Raw genomic sequence first — 20901 nt, 5'->3', positions numbered from 1 at the left:
GGCATTTTGATAGATCTTGATTTATGCTCTTCCAAGACCCACTAGGGCTAGAGAGGTACAAGAATTTATGGGCAATCACGACTATTATCAAAGGTTTATTTACATGTATGTGATTGTTGCAAAACCTCTCTATACTCTCATCACAAAATTTGAGTGGAATGAGGAATGTGAGGAAGCATTTCACCAATTGAAGCATAGACTTATTTCAGCTCCAATTATGAAAGCTCCTGATTGGAACAAGATCTTCCATGTCCATTTAGATGCATGGCCAATGCTATTGGATGCATCTTAGCTCAACCTAGAGAGAACAAAATGGATGTTTCTATCTGTTACTCTAGTAGACAACTCAATAGTGTGAAACAAAATTAACCAACCACAAAAAGAGAAGGATCTATGGAGTCAAAATTTTAGACATTACCTTTTTGCAAACATATTCATGTTTTTTTGTGAATCACCAGGCACTATTATACTTAGTGAATAAATTATGCAATACATGACGTATTGTTTGATGGTTCATAATATTCCTAGAGTTTGCTTTCACCGTAGCGATCAAGAAAAGGATTACTCATCAAAAGGAAGAACATTTATCGCGTTTGATACATGGGAAAGCACCTCTGGGGTTGATGATGACTTGCCAAATTATTATCTTTTCAAAATTTAGATGGTACCAAGGATGGAGCAAACATGTGATACCATTGTTTACCATTGGTTCTCTATAAATTGAACAACAATCATCAATCATTGAGCAATCATGCTAACTAGTGCTAATAGCCAGATGGCTATATAAGTAGGGAAATGATGGAATACTTAGGCTATGTATAGAGCCATCAGAGAAAGATTTGTACTTGAGACAAGGTCACGTACAAACAACGGGGTTTTACAATAGAAAAATTCAAACATACCAAAGACTGATGAGACTTGGGTTTATTGGCCTCATATGCAAAAAATCATACATGCCTATGTTCGTTCATATGATACTTGTGCCATTCAAAAGCCAATTGAACATGCTACACTGTTCAAGATAACATAATCACCCAAGTGGAAAAATACATTGTTGAAAACATTCAATAGGGAGTTTTGCCAACAAACCTGAGCAGAGCCAAACTATGCTTGATCTAGAGAGAAGTATAGAACTATATTATGGTTGAAAATAAACTTTATCAGAGGGGGATATATGAGAACTGAAAAATCTATGCCACGGAGCATGAGTACTTACAAATACTAGAGCAAGCTCATGCAGGACTAGTAGGAGGTCACTTCCGACCAAGAAAACCGCAAAAGCAATACTCCTCGCAGGTATCTGGTTTCCTACTATGTACATGGATGCATCACATTATGTGAAACAATGTGAGGATTGCCAACAGAAAAAAAAAGTGTGAATGCGACATGATGAAATTCCGTTAAGACCAATGATGGGTGCAATGGATTCTATCAAATGGGGGATAGAATTTTTTGGACCTATCTCACCACCGGCATATTGAATGCATTCACAATACATCATAGTGGGCATAGACTATTTACCCAAATGGATAGAAGTCAACACAAAAGAATAATGCCAAAACTACAACTCAGTTCTTGTATGAGAACATATTCACAAGATATGGGCTTTCAATTGAGATAGTGAGTGATTGAGGAACTCATTTCCTCAATGACATGGTTGATCATCTATTAAAAGAGTTTATGTTGTTTCATTCTAAATCAAAATCATATCACCCTCAAGAAAATGGGAAAGCTGAGATCATAAAAAAAACTCTATGCATGGTGCTCACAAAAATTTTCAGCAAATCAAGAATGGATTGGGATCAAGAACTATACTCAGCTTTATGGGCATATCGGGTAGCATACAAAACACCACAAAAATACTTCACCTTTCAATCTGGTGTTTGGGATAAATGCCATACTATGTATGGAATCCTTGATTCCTACACTACGCATTGCACAAAAATTAGGATGGATGGGATACGAGTTGTCGGATAGTCTGGAACAACTAGCCCAACTAGATGACTTAAGACTCAAAGTGGTTGCAACCATCTATGCACATAAACAACACATGAAAGATTTCCATGTCCAACACATCATAAATCAAAAGGGTGACTATGTATTAGTCTACACCTGGAAGCAACACTCCAAGAAACTCAAAAACCAAGGTAATGGCCCATTTTGTGATCAATGACATATCACCAAATGGTGCCATCCAACTTGCAACATTGGAGGGAAAGGTAATTTCATATTGGATCAATGGATGTAGATTGAAGAAGTATCACCAACCTCTCAATGTGTGAAAAAATGTTGGAAAAGATACACAAAGCAAAGGAAAGGAAGGAGAAGGCTCAAGAAATCAAAGAACAAGCATAGGACTCGGTTGCGGATCTTGAATTGCAAGGAACGACAAAATCCAACTCCACTAGTGCAAGTCGAAGCGCCTTTTCCTCCTATTGTAGTAGTCCAAATTGAGCAGAATTGTCTTGGAGGAATGGATATACAAATCAATGTCCAACTAGCCGATGGAGCGACATGTAGATACTGGGGTGTGTGTCAATGCTATGTAGTATTTGACATATCTTAAATTATCAAACTCCATGATCAAACCAACCAAAATTGAGCTAAAGAAATTTAACAAAGGGACAATGGTTATTTTGAGACAAGCTAATGTCCCACTTAACATCGGTGGTCACCATTGCCCACGTCATGGGTGATACGGACTTAAATGAGAATTTTTTCTTTTGGGAGTTTCATGGATACACACTTATAAAGAAATTTCCGCATGAGAGCATGATACTTTGAAGTATAATCTCAAGGGAATAGAATATGCTATGCCCTTGGCATAAACAAATCACATTTGGGATGTATAGCCTCAGTCAAGAGAATCAATGATGAAAGAAACACAATCAAGTCTTTAATAACACCAACAATCTATACTCCCTCGTGGCAATAAAGTTAATCAATAAATTATGGCAATCAAACCACAACAAATTTGGATATCAAAAGAACTGATTCACAATTAATCTTCCAACTTGATGGAACTAAGCTTCAAAATTAAGCCAAAAGGTGGCAAGAATTCAAACAACACCTCAATGCTTCATCAAGCTTCAACAATTACAAATGGATTCCCAAATTTCAATTGGACAAGTCTAAGACCACAAAAGCACCAACATGGCAATGGAGACCAAAACCATAAAACATTCAATCCTCTTTGTATTCTCCTTAATCAAAATCAAAGTGGGTACTTGTTAGCGGGCCGCCACCACGACGTACATCTACATCATAGCATTTTGGTACTAACATAATGTCAATACTCAGGGAAGTGACCCGGATGGGACACAATGACTCTTTGAGATCGTCAATCTCAAGAAGTGAACCTTAACAAGCAAGCACACTAGCTCAACAAGCAAACCAACACTCAATGATCAGGGAAATCTGCCTATGTCCTTTCTCATAGCTCTAGGTCATCACGGAATTTCGGCACTCAAACGGACTCGAAATGCAATGAAACGTTAGGAGGAAGTCTAGGACACATAGGGGCACTATCCTATCAAGTCTGGTCGCAATCCAACAAGGTATCGAAATCACAATCCATCTTGAAAAAGGTCCTAAAAACTACAACAGAACTATCCTGAAAAGTCGCCCTATGGTCTAGGAATACTCTCCTATGGTCAAAATGACTATAAATAGTGATTTAAGCACTCAAATTTTCAATTAAGGCTCACAGACTCATAGTCGCAAAACACAACAAAACTGACAATGCTTACACTTAATTAAAAGAGCAAAGAGAGAGGAACACAATGCAAGTTTTGGATTTGAAGACGGATTACCCAATCATTAAAAAAGTCGATTACAAGAAATTGGAGCAGAATCGTAGCTCGAGCGGCCGTACAACAGAGGTCTTTCTTTTCTCTAAAGATAACCCTTCTTTCACATTAAGGTTATTGACCTTTATACCTAGGGCATTCTAAATGGCCAGTGGCTGACTCACATGGACCTTTACAAATGTCATGACATCATTACAACTCAGTGAATTGACTACTACTCTGGAATTAGGATTTACATAGAGTATCACTACACTAGCTCGGAAAAATAATAAACTACAAATGTTGTGTTCGGCTACGTGTCCGGCCAGGTGGGCACCCATTCAATCTGTCTCTTAACATTCCCCCCCTCCTAAATCATGTCATCCCTTGACACGATCTTGTGCAGTCTTGTCATAGGGTTGTCTTCAGCTTCGTCTTCAAGGTTGGACTTCAACTTGGGAAGTGCTTTGTCGTTGATGACTCTTCCCCCTTCCTTGAGTGATTCATATCTGCCGTGAAGAGTTCTTTTGATGTTTCTATCTTTGTCATTGACTTGCAATACTTCACTAGCTTCAGCACTATGTAACTCCTTAGGTTTTGTTTTTTTTTTTTGCTGAAGTTATTATTGTTTGTCCTTTGTCTTTATATCACATTCTTCGTCTTTCCGTTGATCGTTGAATATTTGTCTTCAAGGTTGGTCTTTAGCTTTAGAAGAGCTTTGGTGTTGATGACACTCCCCCCTTCCTTGATTGATTCATATCTACCATGTTGTTAATACGTGACTTGATCTTTGATTATCGAGATAACTTTTCTTCTCATTGTGCAACCTTCTCTCTCTTTATTGCCAATCTTGGCCACCATGAAGAAGTATTTTAATGTTTTTGAGTTTATAAAACCAATCCTCTTTGTGGCGTGTACTTTATGATGGGTATGCTTTCCATGTCCACTGTAATTTGAGTTGTCTGCAAAATAGGCCACCAATGTTGAAGCACTGTGTGAGCTACTTTTGATTATTGTTGATCAATCCCTCACGGAATTTCTCATTGCTTGTCGTTGTAGGCCATTTTTTGACTTGCCATTTTTTTATGGAGCTTTGTTATCGCCCTTGAAGATAAAAGACGCTCTTGATAAGCATATGAAGGCCTATATTTTTTGCTCCAAGTCGTTGTCGATTGATTTGGGTAGCCATTCCCTTATTGTTGATGTAGAAGGAATATATACAAGAATTTGATGATGAGGGTGTCTAGATTAGGGTCTTAAAACCTTGATGACCAAAGGAAAAAACCCGGTGGGAAAAAAGTGCCTTTGGTATACACTCTTGTTGGAGTTGAGCATTTGGACTTGAAGTACCTGTGATGCAAGGTGAGTGCTCGGGAGAAACAAAGGAAGAGTGCCTAATGCAAGTGCCAATTATGGGACTCTCTATATGCATATGAGAAATTTGTTGAACAAAAGCATGTAGTGTAAGAGATGGATTTGATGGGTGTTTCAAGGAACAAATGTAGCACATGTGACATCAAAGGATGTTTCAATAGCTTCCACATTTCCAAGAAGGGTTTTTGATGAAGAAGCTTCCCCACTCATACCTCACTGTGTTGAGTGCCTGAGTGTCTTTTGGACTTCCTCCTTCACTTACCACTATACTACAATGACTTCAAGTCTTATGCTCACCTATACCAGCATAAGTGACACAACATAATTATGCTCAACTCTTCCAGCTTGAGCAGTACTTAGAATAGCTAAGTCGCTTAGACCACAAAGAATATTACATGAAGTTTTGGGACTAACGCCTCGCTCATTTAGTGGCTTAGCTGCCCAACTCTGACTTTTATGTTATGTATTTTTAAGGGCGACTTGGACTTACCTATTCAAGGCCAAAAATCATTCCATAAGTTCTAGAAATTTAGGCCTCTTCCATTGTGTTGGTCTTTGGATGCCACCATTTTGTCGAGTAGGTTGGCATACTTTGGCTCCTCTTTATCTCGCATGAGAAGCGATTGAATTTGTGTGTGGGTTCTTGTGTTTGAGTTTCCACGAGCAATTTCAAAACCCATCTTGTTATTGGTCCTTGCATGACTGTCTTTGGCATTTTACCTTCTTCTATAATTTGATGGACACAAGGCTTCGGTATCCAAACCTGATTTTTTTGGTTGTAGAAGCCTTGATTCTATAGTTGATGACGAGGTATCCATCCGTAGATTGCAGAATCCTTGGTTGCAATTGTCTTTTGTTGGCTTCTGGTTTTCATTGCATACAAGCTTGTGCTGCATGATTTCTCTTGGTTGTTCTAGATTGAGCTACAACTTTTGTTAATCATATTTGAGTGTTACCTTCATAAAATCCTTGTGTTTCGAGTAGCTTAACTAGAATCATCCGTTGATTCACATGTTTGTGTTGGGTAGCTTCATTGAAGTCTAACTTTGGAGCCCAAACTTGTCGCATTTCTTGATTTGAAGGTCTTTTCTTTTGCCTTTTGTGGTTTTTCTTTCTCCTATTTGAGTTGTTTGTCTTGCGTTTAAAGCGCATCTTGTTCTATGTATAACATGTTGGTTGAGGTGGGTAGGTCCAGGCTATTACTTTAGGCTTTTTGGCCCAAACATTAGCATTTCCTTGGAAGTATCCCTGAGCAGTGATTGACTTGTTTGATGCTACCCATCCTATCACTTTTGGTTGTTGATGTTGAACTTGAGCTTCTTGTATCCAAACTAAGTCTTTGACTTTAATGTTCTCTTTGGCTACTAACACTTGGTTGATTTCCCTTGGTTTCTTCCTAATGCTTTGATGTGATGGAAACTTTGGCTGATAGACTTTTTGTTTCGGTTTCCATTGCATTATTGATGGTTTGGCTCTTGATGTAGAGGCTTTGCGGGAAGTTTGATGGAGGTTCGTTGAAGGTAAATTTGTCTTGCGAGGTTGATCTCCTTCAGCATTTACTTTAGCTTTACCCTTTTTCGCGATGGTCGACGATTCTTTCTTTGTATGGATTTGGGAAGCTTCATGAAATCTTATAGTTTTTGTTGTTGAAGCTTTTAATTGTTTTGAAAGAAGATGTTCCTCCAGCTTTTTGTCAGGACCAGACTCTCTTTGATGTGATGGGAGTTGATTATGTGGAAAGAATCCTTATACTCCTCGGTACTCAACTTGAGTACAACTTCTACCACTTCGAAGCTAGGAATCGGCATTTTTGAACTTGTGTACATGATGTCCTCTAGCTCTTTGATTGGTGGCTTTCCCATCATGATCCACGTTCCATAAGTCATTAGATTCTTTGTCGCTTTTGGATCTATCACAACTGAACATGTCATATTGAGTCCTATTTCTCTGCACATGCTAAATTTGATTGTTGCAGAAGACAGTTGATCTTCTTCCTTATTCCTGTTCTTGTCTTGATCTTGCATTTGTTGAAGATTTGACGTTGAGCTTGGAAACTTTTCTCCTTCATCTGCTTTCATTTGCACTTTTTTGGAGTTTTTGAAACAGCTTTTGTTGATTCTTCAGGTATATCAATGATGACATATTCTCATTGCTGCTCTGCTTCCTTTGTTTTCACTTTTGCCTCATGCTCTAAGATGTAGCCATCTGTCTCACCATTTCTGCTTTCACACTCACAAATTTCATTAGCTTCCTTTATCATAAATAAGGGAATTATATCATAGCCATCTTTGTCGCAAAATTTTGTCATGGTCACCTCATTCACACACACATTAAGAGTGGCCAGTATTTGATCCCATCCAAAGGGTTCAAATAACTCCTCTGGAAATGGTTCTAGAATATAGTATGTGTCCTCCACAGGTCAATCAAGAATACAATCCTCCTTCCTCAGACTTACACTCTCAGGAGCTCCGTACATCCAAATATGCACTTTGCTTTCGAGATCAGTTGTGGAGTTTAATTCTTCCCCCAGGGTTTTCTCTACATCTCTATAACTATGATCTTTGACACTAATTTTCGTAGTGACCTCTTTGTGTCTCAGGTAGATATAGTCATACCCCCAGTCTTGTACCATTTTGAGCTGATGCATGAATGGTCTACCCAATATGATGTCAAAGTTGATGCTCTTGTCAAAATTCATCATGGAAAAGGTATGCTCATACTCTATGCCACATGAGGATACAATGATTTGTTCTAATATTCCTATTGGTATCTCAACATATACATCTGCTAATTGCAGTTCCATTCGAGTTTTCACAAGAGCAGGCCTTTCCCCATTTTTTCCATATTTCTTTGGTTGCAATGGCAATTCTTGCCCCACCATCTAATAATAGCAACCATCTTTACTACTTTGTACTCAAGTGGTAAGGTGGTGTTTCCTTCTTCTCCTTCACAGTAGTCACCCACCTTGTTTACTCGTACTGGCTTTGTCTATGGCTTCTTAGGCAAGGTGTCATCCATGTTTTTGTCTGCAAGCTGGTCATGCAATGTCATAAAATCTAATATCTAACTAACCCAAATGATTTTCTCATATTAAATTGATCACTTAATGTGGGAGAATAAACGGGAACAAGTGTTAAGATATAGGTATGTGCTTATAGATCTATCTCAACACGGGGCCAATGGTAAAGGGGCCCAAAAGGGAGATGGTCTATCAAAGAGCAAGGCTAACCAATGGAGCATAATACCTTAGGGTTAGCTTCATTGAAGACCTCCAATAAATGTGTGTAAAAGTCCTTTGACCTTAAGTAAGCTAGGGCTGAGCTTGAGGTGGGAACCCGGCCCAAGCTCGAGGTGCTTGTCATGCTTGAGGTGTTTTTCATGCTTGAGGTGCTTGATTAAGATGCTTGAGGTGCTTGACTGGCTCCATGCTTGAGATGCTTGACTTGCTGCATGATTAAAGTACTTGAGGTGCCTTGAGAAGCTTGCCTGAGATGCTTGTGGGAACACCCCCTAGTTCAAGTGCTTTGTCATGCTTGGTGAGTAAGGTGCTTGATCACCTAAAATTCAAAAGCATTCCTACAAGAGGGGGGGCGAGCCCTTTTCCTAGGGGCTAGAGAGAGAACACCCACTCACACACACAAGGGAAGCCCAACTTGAAGAGGCAGCAAGGACACATGTCAGGCCCCTACCCATGTTACCTTCATGTGTTGCTTGAAGCCTATTGGCTAGGCTTCAAAGGGGTCCAATGATAAATTACATGAATTATCTAATTGTTTTAGCATTTATCAAGTCCTCTCTCTCAAAGGGGAAAGGGGGACACTTGTCCCAAGGCTACCCATGTTGCTTGTAATGGCTCTTGCTTGTGATTGGCTAGGCCTGGAGGGGTCCAATGAGCTTCAGGCATGAGCTACAAGGGGGGGTCGACCCAAGCAAGCTAGGGGGGTGCCTAGGGGGTATACTCACCCATACACACTCACAAGCACTCTCATTGTGTGATATGCAACGTGCAAGAGCTCCCTCTCCAAGCAAGTAGAGGTTGAGAGCCTACACCAACACTCTTGGCTATGGAGTGCAAATCCAACCAAGAGCCATGCTTCAATGCTTAAGCTTGCCATATCCTTCTTCTTCATTACTATGCTATTATGTATGCTAGCAACAAGAGTATGATAAGTGAGGAACTAATTCTTTCTCCTACGAAATGTTTCTTCTTCCTCTTCCCTACCCTCATTCCCTGCTAGCTCTCTCCACCTTCGAAGGTGTTTGAGGTCTTGGGACTGAGGCTTGGGATAGTTAAAGCTTTCTTCAAGTTTATGTTATGTTTGTGGTGCATGAAGCCTTCCATCTTCATGGCATCACCTAGGTCACAAGGAACACAAAGACTGTATTGTAACAAGTCTCTCTTTATGGGAGAAATCATAATACAAATGCCTATTGGAGGGGGGACCGGCTCCACATAAATCCGGTCCTCAATTGTTGTCATGTTCTCTAAACTCTCTCTCTTGCAAAAGTATTGTCTATGCCAAGTTAACTAATTGCTATGATTATGTTGCTATCTTCAATTATGTCTACCCGCTATGCTCACAAAATCATTTCTTGAAAGTACTCTCATTAAATTCCGCTATTCTCAAATTGAATAGGCAAATTCCATTACATGCAAAGGGATTTTCATCCCCATGTTTCTAGGTTTTTGCCCATTTGGCCCCATAGATGCGGTTTAATTTTTTGTAACTCTGAGAGATAAAGTGTGCATTGTATAGGAGAAGACATCAATTCATGCAAGCTCTTGGTATCCATCATTTTTGGTGTGGCTTTCCACTGAGAAGGTACCATTTTAACCTTCGATTTTGTTTCCAATTCTCCTATGAAAGATTTTAACAGCATTTTGTTTGACGTGTCCCTTAGACTCATGAATGATTGCACACTTGTGGTAGTGGATGCATAATCATTTGCAAACCTAATAGTCTTTTCAACTTTCGGTGATATTTGAACACCTTGACCAAGTTCATGCAAAAATTTGTTGTTCAAAGAATCAATTTTAAGCTTTTCAGGTGCCTGTGCATCTTTATGCTGCTTTTGAACTTGCAGTGTTTTTATTAGTGCTTCTAACGGTAATGTAGAATCATCTAATTGCATTAAAAGTGACAAGTTAGATGCACTTACATCAAGATTCGCATTTCCAATTTGCTATGTGTCTTGCTTGGCAGTTGATGTGTCCTTGTTGTTTGGATTTCTTGGACAATCTTCAAAAAAATGTCCACCTTTTCGTCCACAATCTGAGCAATATGCCATGGCTGGTGGTATTTCAATTGGCTCTATCATGTCAAGCTCTTTCGGAGGAACTTTTGTTTCTATGCTGGCCAAGTTGTTGGCATCTTCTTTTAGAACACTAAGCATCAAGTTGTAGAATGCTCCATCTAGACCTTTGTACTGTCTTTGGCTTGGTTCTCCCATTAGACTAGCTTCTATTGGTTGATCTGTTGGATCTTGCAATTCTGGCTCTCGACTATAGATCTGACCACTATAATCCATGTACAATGACCCTGATTGCATATGCACCAACTGTATGTTTTGCTGGCTTGTGCAGATTTCTGGATAAACATTTGGGTTGACTTTCTTTTATCTACACTTCATCTTTAAGCTTTTGCAATACTTGGCTCCACCGAAGTATGTGAACATCTGGGAGTTTTTTTTTAACTGGCTTTACTCTGATCAATATGATCTTGGCTCCTGTGTTTCTTTTGCTGCTCATCAAGTATCTATGGGCTTTAGAATCTGCATAAAAGACTTTATCTCCATTGTAGCCATATAACTGTAAAATCTGCTCTGTTGCACTTGTGCATGTGTTGCCATTGCTACTAGCTTGCTCTGCTATACTTGAATCCTTGGCTCAATTTGAGTCCATGTTTTCTTGTTCTGTAAAAATTGTCTCGTAGTAGATTTTGGATTTTGGTATTGATTAGCAAAATTTTTGCTGCTCGTACTAGCCTAATCGGTAATCCACGGTGATTTGTGCTTTGTTCGTCCGATTAGAAGCTAATTTTTAGTGCAATTACTTGCACTTTCCATTTTTGGTTTGCAGAATTTTGAAATTTATCTGCTCCTCAAACGGCTTTGAGTAGTATTTTTGCTCGTTTCTGCTGATCTGGTTCGCATTGCGATTTTTTTCTCTCTGATTTTTTATGTTTCTGGCTTTTCTTCTGTTTGCTCGGTGTGTGACTCTTTCGACTACGCTTTTTTTGCTTTTCTGTCTCTTTTTGGCTCTTTTGATGACTTCCTTTTTAATTTTTTTAATTTTTTGTGAAATTTTGATTTTTCTAAAAAAAAATCTAGTATTTTTATGATTTTTTAGGAAAGATTTTGATATTTAAGGGATTTTTTGTGACTTTTCTAAAATTTATGGATTTTTTAAAGGTTTTATGTTTTTTTTAATAATTGTGATTTTTTCAAGTCAAAATTTTTATTTTAGATAAATTTTTATTAGCTATTATGAATTTTCTACATTTTTTATGATTTATTTGTGATTTTTTTCGGGCAATTTATGAATTTTTATGGATTTTCTTTGAGGCTTTTATTTTTTATATGTTTTTTGGTGATTTATCTGTGTCATTATTTATTTTTATGAATTTTTTGTAAGGTTCCTTTTTTTTATTTTAAAAATAAATAAATTTTTGATGAGTTTTTTATTTTTTTGTAATTTTCTAAAACCTTTTTTTCTTTTTTAAAACTTTTTAATGGATTTTTAAATTAGTTTTTGTGATTTTTAATGATTTTTTAATTTTTAATTTATCTATTTATTTAAATTGGCTTAACCTACCTTGACTTACCTGCAGCGCGCGTGACCTTGTGGACTGGCAGCAGCACGTTGAAGGCGCCGAAAGGCAAGGGCCCACAAGCAGCGCGTGCAGGTGCTAACGTGGCAGCCTGTGGGCGGGGCAGAGAGAAGAGAGAGAGCCTGGCAGCGTTGCGGCACACAGCAACAACAATGTGTGTGTGTGTGTGTGTGTGCGAGAGAGAGAGAGAGAGAGAGAGAGAGAGAGAGAGAGAGAGAGAGAGAGAGAGAGAGAGAGAGAGAGGAGATAAGTTCACGCATGCGCTGTCAACAGAGATTTGGAAGAGGGTGTGTGTGTGTGTGTGTGTGTGTGTGTGTGAGAATAGGACAAAAAGAGAGAGAGAGAGAGAGAGAGAGAGAGAGAGAGAGAGAGAGAGAGAGAGAGAGAGAGAGAGAAAATGATCGCTTGGAGTGGGAGAGAGAGAAAGAGAGAGTTAGAGAAGAGACAGAGAGGGGGTTAGAAAGAGAACGTTAATAATTGCTTGGGGGAGAGGGGGAGAGGGAGTTAGAGAGAGAGAGATTGAGGGGGAGGAGAGAGATTGAAAATAAGCGTTAGTTGTGGGGGGAGTGAGAGTGGGAGTTAGAGAGAGAGGGATTGTGTGTGGGTGGTGTTCACGAGGAGAGAGAAGAAGAAGAAGAGTATTTTAATGTCGAAGGCAAGGTGGGAAAAGACAGGCTTCGAAGCTCCATAATTGTTTTTTTATTATTTTATTTTCAAACATCCAAAAATGCCAAAAATAGGCCAAAAATTACCCGAGAACACAAAAAATCATTCCTACATCCTAAAAATTGCCAAAAAAATCCAAAAAATTCATGAAAAATTCTAGAAATCTCTAAAAATCATCAAAAATCACAATCAAACACTTTCGACATGCATAAGCACACCAAAAATAGTAGTTTTTAGCAAAAAAGCCAAATTCGACAAAATCATCAACCCGACCCCCGAAAATAACAAAACGCTCAAAATTTTGCAAACGAAAGCCCAAATGCGCTCGAGATCAAGCCGTAAACACACATTTAAAATAACTCATGAAGATCGCAAAAAATCAAATTTTTACAAAATTAAGAAAAAAATAATGCCAAAATTTATCAAAAATTATTCAAAAATACCCAATTTTTAAAAAAAAATCTCCACACATAGGTGATTAGTCAGCAAAATAAAATCATAAAAATCACATCAATTCAATTGCCAAATAATTTGATTAATAAAATCCAAACTAGACAATTAAACCGACAAAATTAGGTCAAAGTTTGACACATTTGAAGTGTGTAAATCCTTGTTTTGAGCTAAAAAATGCAGCAATTAACCAATGGACACATCAAATATGCAATCAAAATTTGAATTAATCATTCACATTAAGCATTTTTTATGCACACACACACACACACACTAATACGTGGCAATTTTTACCAATCTTTAGGTGCGCACACAAAAGGGTTAATCTTGTCGAAATTGCAATGTGATTTCACAACTTTCTAGTTGGGCATGACCACAAAACAAATAAATCATCATAATTGAAAAATCATTAAGCACACATTGATTTTTAGGTGTACAATCAAGGGAAACTAGTGTACACACACCTAAAATTAGGCATACACACACTCAATTAGAATGCACACACACTTGATTTTAGTGCACACACACTTGCAATTGACCATTCAAGCATGCAATTAAATCAATTAGGCACACAATCAGCAACACACATTCACCAATTAACAATTGAACTTGTCAATTTCACACGCCATCAAATTTGAAAAATTTCGGTATTACGACGGCATGAAAACGAAAAATCCAAAAATTTTCAAAACATCAACATTGCATTGCAATTAACATAGCATAGCATAGCATTGACATTGCATCATGGTGGAATCTCTACACAATTCTACACATGTTTAGATTCTAGGGAGGTTCAGAATACCACCTTGATTACCTTTTCAATGAAGATCGATTGAACGATTGAAAGCTCCAATCCTTTATAGCACTTTAGTGTGTAAGTTAGCAAAATTAGTGAAATTAGCAAGGGGTTAGTGTGAAATTAGAGTGTGTAAACACAAAATTGGTAAGATACGATAACAAATTAGGCAATTATGAACACAATGCTTCATGCACACACATCCATAATCCACAAATTAGGCAATTACGAACACAATGCTTCATGCACACACATCCATAATCCGGAGGGATGAGCTACCTGGCTAGGGCATGGAAACACTCACACAATTAGTGATCTAATCATGGTAACACAAATGGTGACTCTATGAGGTGAGTTTCTTGGCCTATGGAGGAGCTAAGCCACAATGATTGGCAATATCCACATCCACTTCCCTTCACCTCCAATCAACCCAATCGCTCACACTAACGATTGCAAGACGCACACAACACTAATCCTATCATGCAACACACCAATCACGAGCACACACACATATATCTATCGAGCACCACACTTCAATCAAACCTACATGCACACACAAGCAAGTCATATCTAGTCTTTTAATTGTGGATAGAGGATCCCTTTTTACCTACCAACATCCTTCCACAATGGTGACTAATTCCACTTGGTTCTTGGAAGACTTAGCCATTGCAAGCATTTCTTTACTTTGGTCGTTACATCTAGATTGCAAAGTTCACTTGGCACTTGAGAGACTAAGATGTTGCAAGCATGATTCATTGTATGCACACATTTAAAGAAACTTATAAACATTTGAAAGAAATATTAGAGTAGAAACAAGACAAAAATCTTTATGGATCATGTTTGTTCTTACTTGGTTCTTACCTTTGACATGAGTCATTGTGAATATTTACAAGGTTTACATTATCCTTTGACTTGATGTCTTGTATCCTCCTTGCATTTTCAAAAGGATATTTCTTAAATTTAAGATGATATTAGTGGATAGTCTTACCACTTTGTAAAACCTTGTCTTCATGTAGTAGGGTGCTCTCATGCTGCAAGATCTCTGCTTGGACTTCAAACTCGAATGGATCTTCAATTACTAGGTCTTAGGATGGTTCACCCTTATAAGGTTTTAAAAAGCTCACATGAAGAGCATTATGATTGAGCCAAGTGCTAGATAGCCTTAAGCTATAAGCCAATTCATTAATTATCTTAAGGATTTGAAATGGGCCATAATATCTTTTTGCTAGCTTGGCATAATATTTTTGATGACTCATTGGGCGTCCTTGTTACCCCTTGACTATATCATGGCTTAGGCCTACTTTGGGAAATCATACGTAGTACCCAATCATTCTCTTTGAAGGTTAGAGATATTCTATGATTATCATCAGCATCCTTTTTCTTATATTTCATGATGGATATACCTTCCCTAATCTACTCATAATCAACAACAAAGATCTATCCAAGTGCCTTGACTACTATCAATGCGAGGTTGAGTCTTCCTTCAACAACTTTGAAGCTTGCCTTTCCTATATAAGTATGGATAGTGTTATTGTATTCACATTCTATTAAGGGCAAAAACTTTTTCTATTGATGTCTTTAATCTACCTTTGCAATATAGGCTTTGAGTAGATCAATAATATTCAACTTTTCTATTTCACTTTGGCCATCCATTTGTGGGTGATAGGCCACGAAGAAATTCAACTTAGTACCCATAATCTCAAAAAGTCCTTTCCAAAAGTTATAGGTCATTCTTGGATCTCTATCAGATATTGTTATCAGCTCACTGTGAGGGACATTGGATACTATTAGCGGGTTTCCATGATGGACATCTGTAGGATAGCTATCTGACACTAACATAATGTCAGTACTCAGGGAAGTGACTCGCAGGCGAAGACTCTTTGAGGGTGTCAACCTTAGAAAGTGAACCTTTGGAACAAAGCCATCTAATAGACTAGCAAATCTATCACTCTCAAACCTGGAAAAGTACCTATGTCTTATGCCATTGCACTAAGTCGTCATGCCATTTTGGCACTCAAATGAACTCCAAATGCTAAAAAACTTTAGGAGGAGGTCTAAGACACCTAAGTCACAATCCTACCAATTTTGGTCGCAATTTGATGAGGTACCAAAATCACAATCCATTATGATCAAGGTCCTGAAAACTGCAATAGAACATACTGAAAAGATTTCCCTATGGTTTAGGAGAACTCTCCTATGGTCAAAACGTCAAAAAACAACCATTAACATGCTCAAAACAACCAATTTATCTCACTAACGTGTAGTCACAAACCACAACAAAATTGACAATAATTATACTTAAATAAAAGAGTAGTAGACAAGGAACACAATGCAAGTTTTGAAATTGAGTCGAATTACCAAAGCTCAAGAACAATTGATTACAAAGCATGTGATTGTAGTCACTCTAAGTCGTATGCTCCAAAACTCACAACCTCTTGATAATGATAAGTGTCCCTTACCATTTACAAAAAATGAGCTTTATACATGGGGATTTCTTAGCGAGCGATTGACTTTACAAGATTCAAACTCATTTACAGACATTACAACTCAAATTTGGACACAAACCAGTTTAGGATTTATCTGAAGGGGTTCTCAAATAATTACAAAACTTTCCAAAAATTAATGAGGGACATCAAAATTTTAGGACTTATGAAGAAGGGATTTTGCGTCAACTAGGAGGGTGCCCGTCTAGTCCAACTACCACATTCCCCCCTGACTAGTCTTTGCATGCCCTCGTGCAAACTTGGTTCTTTGGCTTTGGCACTGGTAGCAACTGGTCTTTTCTTTCGTTTGGGGGAGAGGTGGAACAGATTTTGCGTGGATCTCTATGGGCTCTACTCCCTTCTCCTCCTTTGGACGTCCCTTTTCTTTTCCCTCTAAGAAGTCATCAAAGGATTCAGGATCATCGGTTTTTTGCTTCTTAGACTCCTCTTGAGCCCTTTGCTCTGCTTTATGCTTGAGGACACTGGTGTTTTTGCATGGTCCCGGCAAGCTCCACTTTATCAGCTGCTTTCCTCCTCTTGTATTGCTTTATCTTTTTTAATATTTTTGTTTTTATTTGTTCTAAGATTTTGTCCTGATCCTCTTCCTCTTCATTGTCTGCATCGTCTCCCTTAGCTTCCACCCTTTTTGTTTTTGCAGCAATCTTTTGCCTTCTTGTCTCCCTCATTTTATGTCCTTCTTCCATAGATCTCTGAGCCTGGGAGATCATAATTTTGTCCTTTGGATTAGTTGATCTCCGTTTGATCCCCACTAGTGGGATGGTAAAATCTTCTTCTTCATTCATTGTGGTCTGGAATTTCGATGGAGTGTCTCTATTTCTAGGTTTGATCTTGCCACTGAGCTCAATGTCAATTTTTTTTTTTCAATGTTTGAGGTCTTCTTTTTGGAATTTTGTTCTCTTGTTTGCTTTGTACCAAGTGCCGATGATGGCCACCTACCGCCCGGATTGCATGCTTTGACTTGTGTCAGAGATTAATTGGGGAATCAATCGGTGATAGCTTGTCAATCATCCCACGTGCTTGGTATGCTGTCCTAGTGAGCATCTGTACTCCATTCATGTAAGTCTTATTTCTCTTGCTGCTCTTGGGGTTGGCCTCGACCAAATTTACCAGGAGGTAGTTCCCCAAGTTGCAGTGGACCACTCTTTTGTCAAAAAGCCCCATTGCCATGACTACTGAAATGTGCATATTTGACTGTGTATAACTTGGTGGCTTTTGTACTTTGTTATGCTGTGATATTAGCCAAAGTGGCAAATCCGTCTCAAAATAGAGAAAGTCTTTGTATGTAATTTTTCGTCCTTGATTTTTGACGAATGCTTTGTCATTATCTATGGCCTTTGTCTTGAGCAATAGGGTATGGCTTCTTGGAGGTAGATGGAGAGCTTGGTTGATTAAATATGTGGTGATCCAAACCTTCAACTCCATCTTTGTAAGTCAATGTGACCTTGCCATTGTACTAAATTCATCTCATTAGCTTGTAGGCTCTCTGAAAATCTATTCCCCATGGAGGAAGTCTTAAGAAGGTGTCCATTTGTAGACATTTGGACCCCTTGACTACCTCTTGCTGGTGCAATGTCCAGAGAGCTCTTTGAAGAATATGTTACTCTTGACTTTAGTGCCATCCACAACCTAAAATCTTCCAATAAATATATTTTTTGGTATCTTTTCCAGCTCTTCATCTAATATGTGGGATTTCTCATTTGATGAGATCTCCACCACCAGGTAGGGGGGAGCTTCCCACTTCATTCTTGGTTCTGTCATCAAAAAATCATGTAATTAGCTCCATAAGTTTGCCAAAAAGGTTGTTGAGAAAGTGGAAAAATACAAACTTGACCATAAAATGAAAAATGAGAATAACTTGATCAAAACAAGTCCAAACTTGACCAAGCTTCACCATTGCATCTAGGACCACTATAGGCACTAGGTCATGTGGCTACAAGTCTCAGGGGTTCATGGGTCGCAATCCATGTGGAAACACATATCAAACTTCTGGTGATACCATCTTGTAAAGCATGCTTTGGGAATGCTATGGTTCACTTCTTTTTGGATTTGTATCACTGGTTGAAAATTCATGCCACTTTTTGGAAATTTTCTTAGACTTAGAGAATTTTGTCATTTTGGCAAGGGTTTGGAAGTTCAAATGACTTGAAATTTTAGGGTTGGGTCATCTTTGGCATTTGGGACCTGATGGTATGATGGGTGTGGCCTTGGCCCAAGTGCATTGTGCATACTTACCTTAATTGCCCACCTTTTGTATGCCATACCACCTGCGGCTCAGATGGCTTGTCATTTGGACACCTGGCTGTTAATTGGTCGTGATTCTACAATTCTCATATATTTTAAGTTGGCCCAAATTTCATAATGTGCCAAATCCTTCCATATTCCACATGCTCGAAACTCTTGATTTGTAGGTCCTCCATTTTGTTTCAAAATTTAGATTCAAATTTCTTGGCTCTGTGTAATTATATTTTGATCTTTATTATGTTAAAAAGACAAGAAAATTACTGAAAATTATTGCCAAATGTTTCTCCAAAAGTATTCCCCACACTCATATGTACATACTCTCACTCTAAGCATCTCACCTGTGAAAATTTGTCACTATGGCTCAATACTATGCTTGATAAGAGAAAAAATTTGCTAAAAGTCAACAAAAAAGAAAAACATATAAGCAACAAAACAAACTTTATACATTGTATACATAATCTCTCAACATCTTGCAGCTTGATATATTGCAATATGCTGCTCCAACTAGGATTACACCCCCCTTCCCATTGAAGTCACTCTAGACAAAGGTTTGTGCGATTTGCATGGATGCAAACAACTTGTCTATGCAAGGCCCTGAGTCAACATCAGTTAACAGAAGCTGCCAAAGACCGAAGACGTACGGATGCACATAGAAGATCGACATGAAGAAGCAGTAAAGATTGGAGTTACACATTTTTCACATTTTCCCAAAATGGTCATGTATTATAAATTCCCAGTTTATTTCAAGCCATTGTAATATTTTAATGTGTTACGGGCTCATGGGAGTTCCAACCTGTAAAGAACAAGTCAGCTAGTATGCCCAGATTTAGTAAGTGGTGGATCCCTAAAGACCTTGGGCGCCCAGACATTGCATATTTTTACCCTAGGTATATAAGGCAATGCGTAAAGGAAATTAGGGTTCTCAACCTCATTTGGTGAGAGCTCTTGAAGTGTGTGGCTATGGACTCCTTGAGCTTCTCCTTACTCATGTGACTTGATTAACACTAATCAATGCTTAGTTCTCTTTCACTATGCCTTTCTCATGCTTCTTGTGATTGCTAATGATGATTTGATTAGCTAAATTGCAAATTAATTAGTGGTTAATCCCTCTCTAATCTTGTGTGATTGCCATATTTTTATTTTCCCTACTCCATGTTCTAGAATGAATGTCATGAAAATTAATTTCTAACCTTCTTAAAATATATTCCATCTTAGATTTGTTGGAAATACGGTGGTAGGGAATCACATACAACTTAGAGAAGATAAAGAAGCTCAAAGCACACAAAAGAGTGTGTATTGCTTAGTGCACAATGGAAAGATAAGCTAGCCCTAGAATGATTGGTGCATATACAATGCACGGGGAAAAACCTCTTAGTGAGGGAAAAAATGTCCTAGCGGTCCTAAGTGTGCTCACACACATCACTACCACGTATGTATGGTAACAAATCCCCTCGGGAGTGATGTGGTGAATGAGAGCTGGTACATAGTGTATAGGGAATTGCCATGCTGAGAGGACATGATCAATACACAAAGGGGACTAAGCCCAAAGCTTTATGGAAAGATTTGAACTTCTCACTAGGCAATGCCTTTGTAAAAATGTCTACAATGTTATCCTATGTCAGCACATAATCCAAACTGATCTCTCTTGCTAATATGATAATGCACCTCAATAAACTTTGTGCAAGCATGAATTGGGTTCCTTCCAGCTACCATTGTGCTCTGAATGTTAATGTAGATGATGTTAGCAGTGTCTTATCCAACACCAAAATCATCCATAAGGTGTATGAGCCATACACACTCAATCGTAGCTGTGAAGATTGTCCTGCACTCAGCTTCATAACTGGAAGTGGCCAGCTTCTTCCTCAACCATGATATGCATGAAGTAGCCCAATCTGAGTCCAAAAAAGCATGTAAATCTGGCGGCAATGATGTCCCCTTGGGATAAAACAATCCAAGATGTAAAGTTCCACTCAAGTAGAAAAAACTTTTCTTAACAATATGCCAATTCTTAGACCTTGGGCTATGCATAAATCTGTTGAATACCACACATGTGAATATGAAAAATTTGACATACATGCATTATGGACAAAAGGATCACAAGTGCACTCTGCAATAAATGCCCACTCTACATCTAAGTCAGCATTACAATCTCCTTTCACAGAAGATTCTACAATAGCTACACTTATAGTGGAACTAGTTTCTTTCTTGTTGGTCTGTTTTGCCTTCAATTTCGGACACTACTTTATCACATG

Source organism: Adiantum capillus-veneris, chromosome 27 (genome assembly GCF_014529385.1).
Source record: "Adiantum capillus-veneris isolate H3 chromosome 27, ASM1452938v2, whole genome shotgun sequence".
Lineage (NCBI taxonomy): Eukaryota > Viridiplantae > Streptophyta > Polypodiopsida > Polypodiales > Pteridaceae > Adiantum > Adiantum capillus-veneris.
Note: the sequence above shows the minus strand (reverse complement) of the source record.